The following is a 13971-nucleotide window of genomic DNA, read 5'->3' as shown; positions in this document are numbered from 1 at the left end:
GACTAGCTCTTAAGTCTCAATCATGTCACCCTTGAAATCAACAGCAAAGCTCTTACTAATGTCAGTGGTGCAAGATCCTGTCCTGAGGAGGGTGTGGAAAGATAATCCACTTGTCTCATTTTATTACATGTACTTATTAGATGCTTGTCATTTCCAGACACGTGCAGTATCACACAGAATGACAGTCATTCGCAGTGGAGACGACAAATCTGGTTACCTGGTCCTCTTACTGCTAATGCAGAATACTTCATTCTTCTTGTGAAACTGCTTTGGGAAGGTAAAGTCATTAAGGGACTAATCCTGGACCATTGAAATCAATGGGAATTTTGCCATTGACTTCAACTGGAGCAGCTCCACTATCCTCTAAATGCTGGCAAGTGTATATGTTTGATTGATTGAGGAACATCATTAGCTGATGTAATGTGTAATCATACACAGACACAAATATGAAAGAAAATTAATTTGTAAGAGAAACTATTGAGTGACTAGGGCTGAAGAAGACTGAAAGAGAAAAACCTTGGGTGAAATCTTAGTTGCATTGAAGTCAATGACAAAATTCCCATGGATTTCGGCAGAGCCAGGATTTCACCCCTTTGTTCTCTGTTGAGTGTGCATGTCATCGCTAAGATACAGGACGTATGCATTGCAGTAAAGATAAGTAGAATGTTTTCTATTTAGTGATACTTGCAATTTATGTATCTATTTTATTATAAAAGTTGTACAACACTAATAACGAGAAAAGTAGGAAAAACAGGACATTTCAGTTCTCTCAAAGCTCTGATAACACTTGATCATTGTTGTGTTTTTTTTAAACTTCTGTTCAAATGTGTTGATCTGTTTTAGCTGACAAGTTATTTATTTTTGTTGCAGTTAAGAATTAAGGTGAAGAAAGAAAAGATAACGTTTGCAAGTTTAATTGCTCAAACCAATTCACCACACTATCATCACTAAAAAAACTGGATGGTAGGATGTTGAAATTCCTCCCTGGCTTTTGCACTATGTCTGTGCCTCAGAGTTCTAATCCAGATCTGGATCTGAAGTTTTCCAAAGAATAGGGTTGTTAGGCTCAACTCTTGGCATTATCAATATGTTAATTAAGGAGACGAAGTAGGTGAGGCAATATCTTTTATTGGTCCAACTCCTGTTGATGAAAGAGATGAACTTACACAGAGCTTCACTTCAGGTTCTCTCCTTTTGTTTCTAATATCCTGGGACCAACATAGCTACAACACTACTAACAATACTTTAATAACATTTAGCGCTGATGATTGAACAAATTTCATCTTCAAAGCGATGTACAAACATTAATGAATCTACCCAATATCCTAAAATTACAAATTTCCAATGTCCTAGGAAAGAGTATTATAATTGAATAGACGCAGATGGTGAATTAAAGATTTAATAGAAACCTTAATCAAATTTTGGCACCCCACTGATATTGGGGAAAAAAATTCTCTTTCCTCTTCTGTATCTCTGGAATTTAATAACTGAATACAGATTAATAAGCAAATTGAAATATCAGAAGAGCCTCACATGTCCTCGAGTAACCCATGGTCAATCACCTACAAGGGCACAGGAAAAAATTTGCTTTTTTTTTTTAATTCATTGTTTTAGTTATATTAAGTGTTTCTATGGAATGTTCAATATAAGAAATAAATATTCTTGATTTGCCTACCCTATTGTCCCCACATTTGAGGATAAAATTGACGATCTTTTTAATTTGTGCCAGGGCTGCTGAGAAAACAGGTCTGAAATCCAGAATTGATTTTAACCATCAGGATTCTTTTCCCCCCCGTACCTGTAGCGAATGCATTACAAAGTGCTAATTTAATAGAAGTGTACCTCCAGGCTAAGAGTAAACCCACCCTGAGACTAGAGCTCATGAATCATAGTCTAAAGACCTCTGTGCCAACAGTAACGCAAGGCCAAACAAAAATATGCTTTGTGAATTCTCCTTCTCACCTCTAATTTATATAATGTAGATAACATTTACTAGCATTTTAATGGGTGCGGTAAATCACACAAAAATGTCTATGAAACTAATGTACTAAAACAATTAACTGAATATTTCATTTAGTCTTTTTGCTTTGTTGGTATTCCAAATGATATATCTCTAAATTGTCAATGAAATCTGGAGCCCATCCTCTCCAACTGGAAACAGTGTGATCACATTAGAATGAGTCCTTGTATATGGTTCTCTTAATCTTGTAGTAGTGAGATTGTTATGGTCTGGAGGTGTTTTAATGCACTAAAATCAAGACAACAATGAGGCTGTTGCTTACATATAAGCAATGGTAACACTTTTATATTGAAGATGTTTTCAGCCTCTCATTTCTTAACTCGTGATTTTATGTGTAGCCAGAAGTGCTGACAAATGCAATTTCTAGTAGGGCAGATTCAAACAATTTTGGGGCTCATTGCAAAGCCATTTTACTGCCAAATCCCCCAAGCTGTGATGCCCAAACTTCTCTCCCACCTAAATTTATGTCCTAGTTTCCTATGCCATTCCAGCTGGAGGAAATACTCAGTTGTGTAGAAGTGGGGTGGAATAATAGCTATTGTGTCCAGAGCTGGGATGTGTTTGTATGGGGAACTAGGAGAAGAATGGATAGAGGTCTCAATTGCTCTTGGTGCCATCTCTCTAGGGGTCCCAGCTTTCTCCTACCTAGTCCCCTTCAATTTGCCTATAATTAGACCAGTCCATAGACTCTTATCCTAAACTGAGTCTATCAGCACATAAACTCCAGGTCTTGCGGTCTTCTTTTATCAGTTGCTTAGCAGCAGCCTGGCACAGGATTGTTAACCTTCTACTATCCTAGGCCTTTCTACCCCCTCCTTCTCTGTTCTCCCTCTGGGCTTGTTTTCTATATTGGTCACAGCTGTGGGTGTAGGCCTCCAGGATTTCAAATTCTGTCACCTGAGTGAGGGTGTGGTCAGCCTGATTGCCCATAAGCAGTGAAGAATCTCCTCTTCCTGCTGCCTAGGTTGAGTATAGGGCTTTGTAAACTCCATTACAAGAGGAGGAAAGGGAAAGCTGAGATGTGCCCTAGCCAGGGCTTGTGATAAAGAAGAAGAAATAAGGCATTCAGGCTACTTCCACAAAGCTGTGTTAGTTAGAAACTTTTCATCCTGCATTGGAGAGCCTGCACTACACTTCACACAAGCATTTCTGCCTGTGGTGAGCTTGGAACCCAATGATCCCGAAGCCCCATGGCAGCTCCATGTTTGGTAACATTGTGTGAAACAGCCTGATCTCCACTGGTAGTTCACTTCCATTCACAGTGTGCTGAGGAGCTCTGTGCTCAGCACAACCCTTGCCCACTTCATAGAAGGCCAAGCTCAGTAAGTCCCTGAGACACCTGTTCTCCTCAGGCTCGGGGACAGGGCAGACCCCAAACTGTCTATGAGTCCCATTTCCCCATGTAGTAAATCTCTGGACTGGTAGAGCTGTATTGACTATATACCATTAATGTGAATTTTACCTATTTCAGTGGTTCATTTAATTCTCATTAAAGTCTCATTAGTCAATCCTCTTAGGATAATACATATGCTTCATCCCAGCTTTTGGGTTCTGTTTTTTACTTAATGCTAGAAACTGAAATTTGACTTTATTAACTGGGCCAATAGTGACTGGATTTCCAGGTGTGGTATAATTAGGTTCTAGTTTAATTGGATTTCATTAGTTTCAAGGTACCTATGTAACAGAATCTGCTAAGGGTCGAAGTATTGTAGCATTCATCCTGATGACTGCAGTCCTCTCATGGATTTGACTAACATCTTATATCTTATTTTACTAAAAGAAATGCAACTTCCCAGACCCTTCAAGAGACAACTCTTTTCTGATTCTTTTGCATCTTGCATTGCCCAGTGTTTGCCTTGTTATGCTCAGCATTTTGTCCTTAAAGTTCTCTCTCTCTCTTTATCTTCCTCATGGCTCTAATATAATTCATTCTGTTCCCCCTTCAGGTGCTCCATTAATTTTCACTAGCTTCCTCAGCAGTCTAAAAGCCTGGGATGTATAAAAACAAATATACGGGGAGGCAGCTCACCACCCATTTCCTCAGTAGGGCATTGGGTTCTGAAGTGCTGTTCTGGGTGCTAGGTACACGTCACAATGTAAGGAGTCTAGCAGATGGCACCATGTAGCCTGCAGTGCTCATGGAAAATCAACAAAGCGAGCTCTTGGGCAAGTCCCCAGCTGTAAAGACAGGAATAATGATGCTGACCTCCTCTGTAAAGTACTTTGAGATCTACGGATACAATGTGTTATATAAGACTTAGGCATTATTCTTATTATTAGCAGCATGGATGATCGCCTTGCCCTCCCTTCTATGTCAGTGGCTGAGGGACATCAAGAGAGAGCAGACAGAAGCAGTTCAGAAGGAAACAAATAGAAGCGGTTGGTTCTATCTTCACTAGGTTCCCCATTACAGTTGTGCTTCATTCAGGTCTTGCTTTTTATTTATTGAAAATGGTATCAAAAAGGCTATTGAAATATTTCATTTACTAAAAAGCCATTTCAGTAAACTAAAACATTTCAGTTTGTAGCCTGATACAAATTTTGAGGAGAGGTGGGAGGGTGGGTAAAAAGCCATGACATTGTTATGAGAACCAAAAAGTGTTGACAATGTTTATAATTTTGCACAAAAAATGTAGTTTTGGAAAAGTCATTGCTTTATTTAAATGTTGACCAGCTCTAACTATAATGCAGCATTTGCACTTATCTTCTAGGCTGATTATTTCATTCCACTGGGAATACCACAGTGAAATGTTTTCATAGTGGAGCCAAGTTTCACTAATGGCCTGTTTCAAAGCCCATTGAAGTCAATGGAAACACTTCTGCTGACATCAGCAAGCTTTGGACCAGGCCCTACAAATGAAAGGTCACTGAAACACCAAGGAAAAAATAAGACACTATTCCACTTCTCTAAAAATCCTGAGATCTCTTCTCAGGTTTTGCTGAGATTTTATTTTGACTTCATTAGAAATTAGCTTGAGTAGAAATGGAGTAAACACCTCAGGATTCCACACCCAGTGGAACTTCGCTATAAACATGTTCACTAAGCGGGTTCTACTGTAATTTCCCACAGTATTGTTGTGGTGAGAGTCACCAGATATTATTGTTACACATACTATTCTATTACCAACAATTTTTGTTAGTATGTGAGCAAGTTTTTAGTCTTTGACGAGTTGCTATATTTTTGTTTGTTATACAGTTATCCTTTAAGAGAAACTGAGGCAGAGAGCAGCATTTGCTCTCTGCTTTATTTTCTATATTTGGAAGCAGTTCTTGCAAGGGAGGCAGGGGGAGAAGTAGCTTCCTGGAAACTAGGTTCTGATGTGTGGCCTGCAATTTCAGGAAAAGGGATTACCTGCATGCTGTTTGTGACTGCCTCTGTTCCAGGACTGGTGTATGGATAGATAGAAAGTAAGTTACTCTTAGAATATACCTGGACTCCACATCACTGATTTCTCCTCCAGTGCACAGCTTACCTGTAAAATGGCAGAGGAACAACACTGGGAGAGATGAAACATTGATGTTGGAAGCAGGGGCAACACTATCTAATTCATATATGAATCCAAAACAAAATATAAATGTTTTACACAAAAAAGGGTGTTATCCAAATTTCCATTTGGCCTCAATCCCAGCAGGAGCCACACTTTAAATTACCAAGATTATTTAGCTTAATAGGACAGGGTTTGGGTAACACAGCTGAACCGGAGTCACTTTGCTGCAGCAGATTTATATTGTATTGCGCAAACAGAATGCAGGAAAGTAAGTGGTTTCAAAGCAATTCCCAGATGATTTCTGTGTGTATTGCAATCATTTTGCTGAGACGCCACTGAACAGGAAACTGAAATTCTTTAGGGACATGGTCCAGTTCAGAAATATCACGGTATGTCCTCTATAGAGGTTTACTGAACTTAGCTTCTTCACAGGGAAAAAACTAACAGCCAGTGGTAGTAAATCCAGGGGCTTCCCCTTCTTTGCCATGCCAGAGATTGCTGTTAGTGATAATTTTTAAAATAATATATTTTAAAATTATTTTTGTCCATGCGACATTTGAGAAAGGTCCTTTGTTCATCCACAAACCAGGTGCAGCAAAAGCCGTGGTAGGGCAAACTTCCAGCACAGCACTGTGCCAACATGCCTCAGCCCTGACTTGGATTGATGAGAGGATAATCCACTCTCTATGCCCATTGAATACTCAACCTCTCTGTTGAGCCAACCAAAATCAGAGCCAATTCATTCCAGTTTTGGTTGTTTCTCTTGTAACCTGGATACCTGTCCACTGGGCGCAGAAATAACCTCACCAAATTACATTTCCTTTAGGCCACCAGACAAACAGTCACCAGATGGTAGCAACTTTCCGTCACTCTTCATATGAGCTGGACTTAGACTAGCTACCCAGGAGTGGCAGGCTCTCTATACCATTTCAATCTTTGAGGGAGCTGTGGCAGGCAGCAAGGGAGTTTGCTCTCTGCCATACTCCCTCTACGTCTTCAGGTGGAGTTGCTCTCTGGGGAGTGGGCATTGGTGTTGGGCGGCATTCCCTTAAAGAGGGGATTGCTTGTGTGCTGTTTGTGACCTTCTCTGTTCCAAGGCAGGTGCGTGTGTGTGTAAATAAAACAAGTGGAACTAGGAATATACCCAGGCTTCACGTCACTGTTTGCTTTTCCAACAGGACAGGGACGTGCAAGGCCCCAGTATCTGACCGAAGATTAAAATCACCTGTTCATTGCCTATGTACTGATTCAATACCCAAAAGCCCAAAACAAATAGATGTCCCCCTATCTCTAATATTAATGAACTTTAACATCAAGTAATCAAGAACTCAGAAGTCATGAATTATACAGTTAAAATGGAACCACAATCTTAACTCTGTTCTTTTGTGTTTATACCTTTCAAAATTATGGACTTTCTATATATAATTTTAAATTATTTGTCTTGTAACAGCCTATATTCTATAGGAATTCCTTATTCAATCTCATGTAGGACAAGTTTTTTCACAGTATATAGTCATCATTCATAGTTCTGTAGTCTCAGTGAAATTTACAAAACAAACCAACTCTCTTCAAACATGATACCATTGCATTCATCTCCTTCTCTGAAAAATTCTAACCTATTGCTGCCAGGGCTGATTTTTGTCCTTTGATCTTAAAGATAACCTTGAAGAACAATTTTTTTTGGTTTTGCTTTGCAATGCATCAAACTGCAAGTATTTAGGGGAAAAACCAAAAAAATCCCCAAGGCTCATACCCCTATGCTTTGTTACATGGCCTTTGTGCTCACATTGTAAATTACTCAATATTTTGTGCCGCATAGGATCATAAAAAGCTATTGGGTGAGATACTATACTGTGTCTCAAGGTCCACAGAGAGCAGAGGGTAAGTGGCATTAAACTATCTTTGTACCCTCCCAGTCCTGGGATGTTTTGGATACTAGAGGGGCCCCTGGTGCAACTTAGGCAGCCCAGGGGAAGCATCTAAACTATTATCCCCCAGGCTGCCCACTGCCCAGAATCTCCACAGCATTACCTAGAAATGTAGGGCTGGAAGAAACTTCAAGAAGTCATTAAGTCCACAGAGGCAGGAGCAAATAAACATAGACAATCGCTGACAGGTGTTTGTCCAACCTGTTCTTAAAAACCTCCAAGGATGGGGATTTCACAACTTCCATTGGAAGCCTGTTCCAGAGCTTTACTACCTTTATAGTTAGAAAGTTGTTGTTAATATCTAACCTAAATCTTCCTTGCTGCAAATTAAGCTCATTACAGTTTCTCCTACCTTTAGAGGATATGGAGAAGAATTGACCACTGTCCTTTTTATAACAGACTTTAACATATTTGAAGACTTATCAGGTTTCCCCTCGGTCTTTTCTCAAGACCCAACATGCTCAGGGTTTTAACTTTTCCTCATCTTTTATTATTTTTGTTGCTCTCTTCTGGAGTCTATCCAATTTGTCCACTTCCTTCCTAAAGTGTGGCTTCCAGAATACTCCTTACTCCAGCTGAGACTTCACCATTGCTGCATAGAGTGGGACAATTAACTCCATTACCTCTTTTATACAAATTCCTGTTAATACACTCTAGAATGATATTAGCCTTTACGCAGCTGCATCACATTGTTGACTCATATTCAATTTGTGATCCACTAACCCCCAAATCCCTTTCAGCATTACTATTGCTTCGCCAGTTACTCCCCATTTTGTCCTTGGGCATTTGATTTTTCCTTCCTAGGTGAAGTACTTTGAACTTGTCTTTATTGAATTTCTGATTGTTTTCAGACCAAATCTCCAATTTGTCAAGATTGTTTTAAATTCTAATTCTGTCCTCCAAAGTGCTTACAACCCCACCCAGGTTGCTGTCATCTACAGATTTTATAAACATACTCTCCACTCCATTATCCAAGTCATTAATTAATTTATCGCATCGTAACAGATCTAGGGCTAACCCTTGTGGAACCCCACAAGATATATACTCGCTGTTTTGACCATGTTTAACTAGTTGTACACCCACCTTATAGTAACTTCATCTAGACTGCATTTCCCTTTGAGAATGTCATGTCGGACTGTGTCCAAAGCCTTAATAGAGTTATATCATGTCTACTGTTTCCCTCCTATCCAGTAGGCAGTAACTCTATCAAAGACGAAATTTAGATTGATTTGGCATGGTTTGTTCTTATAACTCTGTGATCCTCTAGGTACTTAAAAATTCTTTCATAATTTGTTCCAGTATCTTTACAGGTATTGAAGTTAGGTTGACTGTTATATAATTCCCAGGTCCTCTTTTGTCCCCTTTTTAAAGATAAGTACTTTATTTGCCCTTCTCCAGTTTCCTAGGACCTCACCCATTCTCCATGAGCTCTTGAAAATAATTGCTAACAGTTCTGAGATTGTTTCAGCTGGTTCCTTAAGTACCTTAGGATGAGTTTCATCAAGCCCTGCTGACTTGAATACATCTAATCTAATTTATCTAAATATTCTTTTACCTGTTCTTTCCCTATTCTGCCTTGCATTCCTTCCCCCTTTCTGTTAATATTAATTGTGCTGAATATCTGGTTGCCATTAATATTTTTAATAAGGCTTTAGACACCTCAGCCTTCTTAATGTCATCAGCTCTTCTTCCATATTAAATAGAGGAGCTACACTTTCCTTCATCTTTCTCTTGCTCTTAATATATTTAAAGAACCTGTTTGTGCTGCCTTTTATGTCCCTTGCTATGTGTAACTTATTTTGTGCCTTAGCCTTTCTGCTTTTTTCACTGCATGCTTGTGCTAGTCTTTTTTGTTCTCCTCTGTGATGGGATATCTAACCCATGCTCACTCTGCAGGGTTTAATAAAGGCCAGATGGGCCAATTAAGAAGCTCATTAAGATGGCTCAGCTGGGCAGGAATAGGTGGGGTCTAGGGGCTGAAAGGTTGCTGGGGGAAAAGTTAGGTATTCCCAGGAGAAAAGCAGTATTGAGTGGAGACTGCAGGGTACAGTCATTTTTTTGGGGAGGAGGCTTTGGAAACTGGTAGGTCCAGGACAAAAAGGGGAACCAGCAAAAGGAAGAGCACTGAGGCCAGAGAGAAGCCTGGATTTCTGAGCTGAGGGTCTCTGGGTTGGAATCCAGAGAAAAGGGCGGGCTGAGGTTCCCCTATCAGTCACTGAGCAAGTGGTACTAGAGATACTGAGTGGGAAGACTGCCTCGGAATATTAAGAAGCTAAATCTGCTCTGAAATGCAGGGGGAACACTGATAGTGACATGGCTGGAGGGTTGAGCCCAAACAGGATGCTGCAGTTCCTGAGGCTGCGAGAGGGGCTGCAGGCAGATGACAGAGACAGACTGATGGTGTGTGAGCTGCGGATTGGGGGAGCATCATCCTCAACTAATCCCCAGAGTACCATGAGGAGACGCCAGCCCAATGGTGAGTGATGCACCCCTGGACATCCTCCTTAGCAATTTGTCCATGTTTCCAATCTTTGTAGGATTCCTTTTTGACTTTCATGTTGAAGCTCTGTGCTAATATGCTCATGGCATCCCTTCTACTCCGAGGCTTGGAAGGGTGTCCTCAGACAGCAGACTGTAACTGTCTTCTTCAGTTCCTGCACCAAGCAAATCCTATCCTGGCCAGGTCCAAGGCTTGGAGAGCCCCTGTCAGTGTTCCCTCCCAATTCTGAACTCTAGGGTACAGATGTGGGGACCCACATGAAAGACCCTCTAAGTTTATCTCTACCAGCTTAGGTTAAAAACTTCCTTAAGGCACAAATTCTTCCTCGTCCTTGGGACGGTATCGCTGCCACCACCAAGTGAGTTAGACAAAGATTTAGGTAAAGGACCACTTGGAATTCCTGTTTCCCCAAAATATCCCCCGCAACCCCCTTCACCCCCTTTCCTGGGGAGGCTTGAGCATAAACAAGGTGAGCACAGACCAGACCCTTGGGTTTTTAGGACACTAAAAACCCCAATCAGATTCTTAAAAACAGAACTTTAATTATAAAAGGAAAAAAAGTAAAAGAAACACCTATGTAAAATCAGGATGGAAGATAATTTTACAGGGTAATAAGATTTAAAACACAGAGGATTCCCCTCTAGGCAAAACTTTAAAGTTACAAAAAACCAGGAATAAACCTTCCTCTTAGCATAGAGAAAATTCACAAGCTAAAACAAAAGATGCTCTAAAACATTTTCTTGCTATTACTTACTATTTCTGAAAGTTTAGATGTATCATTCAGTAGGAGCTGGATTACTTGCTTGGTCTCTCTCTTTGTCTCTGGAGAGCACAACAAAAACACAAAACAAAAACCTTCCCCCACAGATTTGAAAGTATCTTCTCCCCTTATTGGTCCTTTTGGTCAGTTGCCAGCCAAGTTATCTGAGCTTCTTAACACTTTACAGGTAAAGGAGGGATTTTACTCTACCCTTAGCTGTATGTCATACCCTTAGCTGTATGACAGCCCCTTTTCTCCGCTTTAAACCATGCGCTTGCCTTAAAGGTGCTAGAGCAGGAATGTGAATTTCATCCATTGCCAGCAGTGCAGGCCAATTTATCTGCCAATCTCGATCTGGAAAAAAAGACGAGCAATTCAGTGCCTGATCTAGCAAACGTTTACCCACATGCTCAACGCCACATACTCTAAATAGTCCTGTTGATGTCAGCGGGACTACTCCTCATGTGTAACTATGTTCATAAATCTTGGCGGGATTGAACCACAGTGACTTTTTTCTCTTTAAAACAACAGCTAATGACACTTGAAATAAACTTCTTGATAAAAGAGATGAAAGGTTATGCGTCGGATTCTCTGTCCCACCCTGGGTCCTTGGCATAAATCTCTAAGCGGGATGAAAAACAGAAAATAGATTTATTTATTTATTTATTTTACATAATGTACTTGAAGAATGTGAAATTTAGAGAATAGATGAATATTATTCAACCAATGTAGTGTATAGACTTTTATTATTTTATTACATTATTATTTATATATATATTATTTAATCATTATGTATTTGTATTGCAATAGCACCTAGAGGCTGGGCCCCCATTGGGCAAAAGACTGTACACACCCAGAACAAAGAGACCATCAAAGATACCCTCCAGCAATGTGATTTTTGCAAATTTAACAAAGTTAAAGAGCATTTTGCCGTATTATTATACAGACTGCCTCTAAGGTAGGTAACTTTTCCTTCTCAAAATAAATGGTGAGATCATTACTTGCCCTATGTGCCGCCTCAGGGGAATAAGGAGGCATATGGGGTGCCATTAGTCCCCTCGATGGGCTACCTATACACTGGTAGCAGCATAGGAGGGGAGAGCAGTCTGCATAGGGCTGTGCAGGTGGGTGGGGAGTGGGTGGAAAGGTATGGAAAGTGGGAGAAGTCTTGGCTCCACCTCCCTCACCATGGCAGCTATCATAACTGAGCCAGTGTGGAGGAGGGAGAAAGTAGCACCAGGTATAGGGCTAGCACAAATCACTTCCCACCTCAGAAGGAATCTTAGAGTCACAATATGGTCCGTGGCTTACTCCTTGGACAACAAACTTTACCTCTTACTCACATTTGCGGCAAAGCGAGAATTTATTTCAACATGAAAACTGGGACCGTTTGTCTATAATACTTTGTTCATCTGTTTTTCCCTCTCTCCTTTGTAACTGACTGAGTCTTTTCCAGGCACTTATGTGCAGCTTAGAAAAGTCCTTCCAGCAGCTCATTATCAGACTTATTGTAAATCAATAGTGATTAGAATGTCTATTAGTTTGCTCAGATTATGACCAAGAGGCTTTCCTGGTTTAATTTAGATTATACAACATATAGCATAGCAGCAAAAAATTCCTTAGAAAATCTATTTCTCTGAATTTGCCTGGCAGGAATAGCAATTGTCCATTCAAAATTATAAATATATGAATGGAACTGCAGCTTCAGCTCTCTCCATTTTTACATGGTACAGAAATAGCCCATGATACATGTGACCCAGAATGTGCATCCATTATAAATGAGTCTAACTCTGGCATGTCTGTCTGTACTTAAGTGCTTTTAAAAACTGTACCATAGATCAAGGCACACAAATGCACACCTCATCTTCATGTTTCTATAAACAGAACATATTGCTCCCATTAATGTAAATGAGAGTTTTATGTACATGGTAGGATTGAATACTAAATTATTTTCAGGCCTGTTCTTCTACTTTCAGAATTTTTAAGTCAACCTCATAGTTTTAGGAGATTCTTGCAGATTCCAGATTTAAAATATGAAGAATCAATGGCTGAATATTAAGTTCTTCAGACTGATTTCTGAATAAACTATTCCTCTCTTTATCCTACAGTGTTAGGAAATCAAAACAGTGTTATACCAGCAAACAAGCTGATCTCAAATACCTGGAACAACATCAGTAATTTCAATGGAGGCAGGTTAATTTCACCCATTGTTTTAAAATGAAGTGGGCTGTAGCTCACGAAAGCTTATGCTCAAATAAATTTGTTAGTCTCTAAGGTGCCACAAGTCCTCCTTTTCTTTTTGCGGATACAGACTAACACGGCTGCTACTCTGAAACCTGTTTTAAAGTTGTCATTCTTGAAAAATGGCATGGCTTTAAAGTAGAGATGAAATAAATAGTTAAAGGGAATTAAACACTTCAGGGCAAAGTCACCCATGTCGATGAAAGCAGAAACTCCCACTGACTTCAGTTTAATTTAAACTCTGCAACTTTTGCCCTTTCCTGTAGTGCACACAACAACATATTGTATTAGACAAACAACACGTTACTTATAAGACCGACTAAACACACAATGGATTTACACAGGCTGGTATAACTGAAAGGAGTAGGAGAAGACAGATTGCTGTCATTCCAGATTTTCAGGTGCTCAATACCACAACTGGGGCCAGATTTTCAAAAGGGCCCCAAGGTCCTTTGAGCACTTTTGAAACTTTGGCCACTTATTTTGGTGCCTAAATGGGAGCCAAGCCAAGTTCTCTTAGAAATCCAACTCCAGCTATGGATGCTGAGCTCTTCTGACAATGGTTCCATTTCTCTCTCTGCCCCCCTCCACACAATGTATACTGCAGATCATTTGACTTAATTCAGAGCCATGCAGATGAATATTTGCCTTTGTACTATTCACATACTATTCTGGTGACTCTCACCATTTGGCTGATTGCAGTTCCTCTGAAACCTGAGGACAAAGCTAAGCATCCTCTTGCTAATATTTAAATTCTGAGAAATAGTTTTTCTGTTCTTCTTTGAACTCTGCTGCTTTCAGCACAGCTGATCACTGCCTCCTGCTTCACTTTCTCTGTGTTCAGGGCTTCTGTAATGATCTTGTCCGCTGGTTCTCCTCCTAAATGTTATACACTGTAATTAGAAGAAAGAAAAACCAAATGATTGATTTATAGGAATGAGTGTTTGCCATGTTAGCTGGTGTTAATTCTGCTTGAAAAGGATTAAGTGGGTTCTGCTGACTCCTTGAGGCAAGGGATTCATTACCCAACTTGG

The sequence above is a fragment of the Lepidochelys olivacea genome (assembly GCF_965140295.1).
Source record: "Lepidochelys olivacea isolate rLepOli2 genome assembly, chromosome: 4".
NCBI lineage: Eukaryota > Metazoa > Chordata > Testudines > Cheloniidae > Lepidochelys > Lepidochelys olivacea.
The sequence above is the reverse complement of the archived record's forward strand: the minus strand, read 5'-3'. Positions refer to the sequence as shown.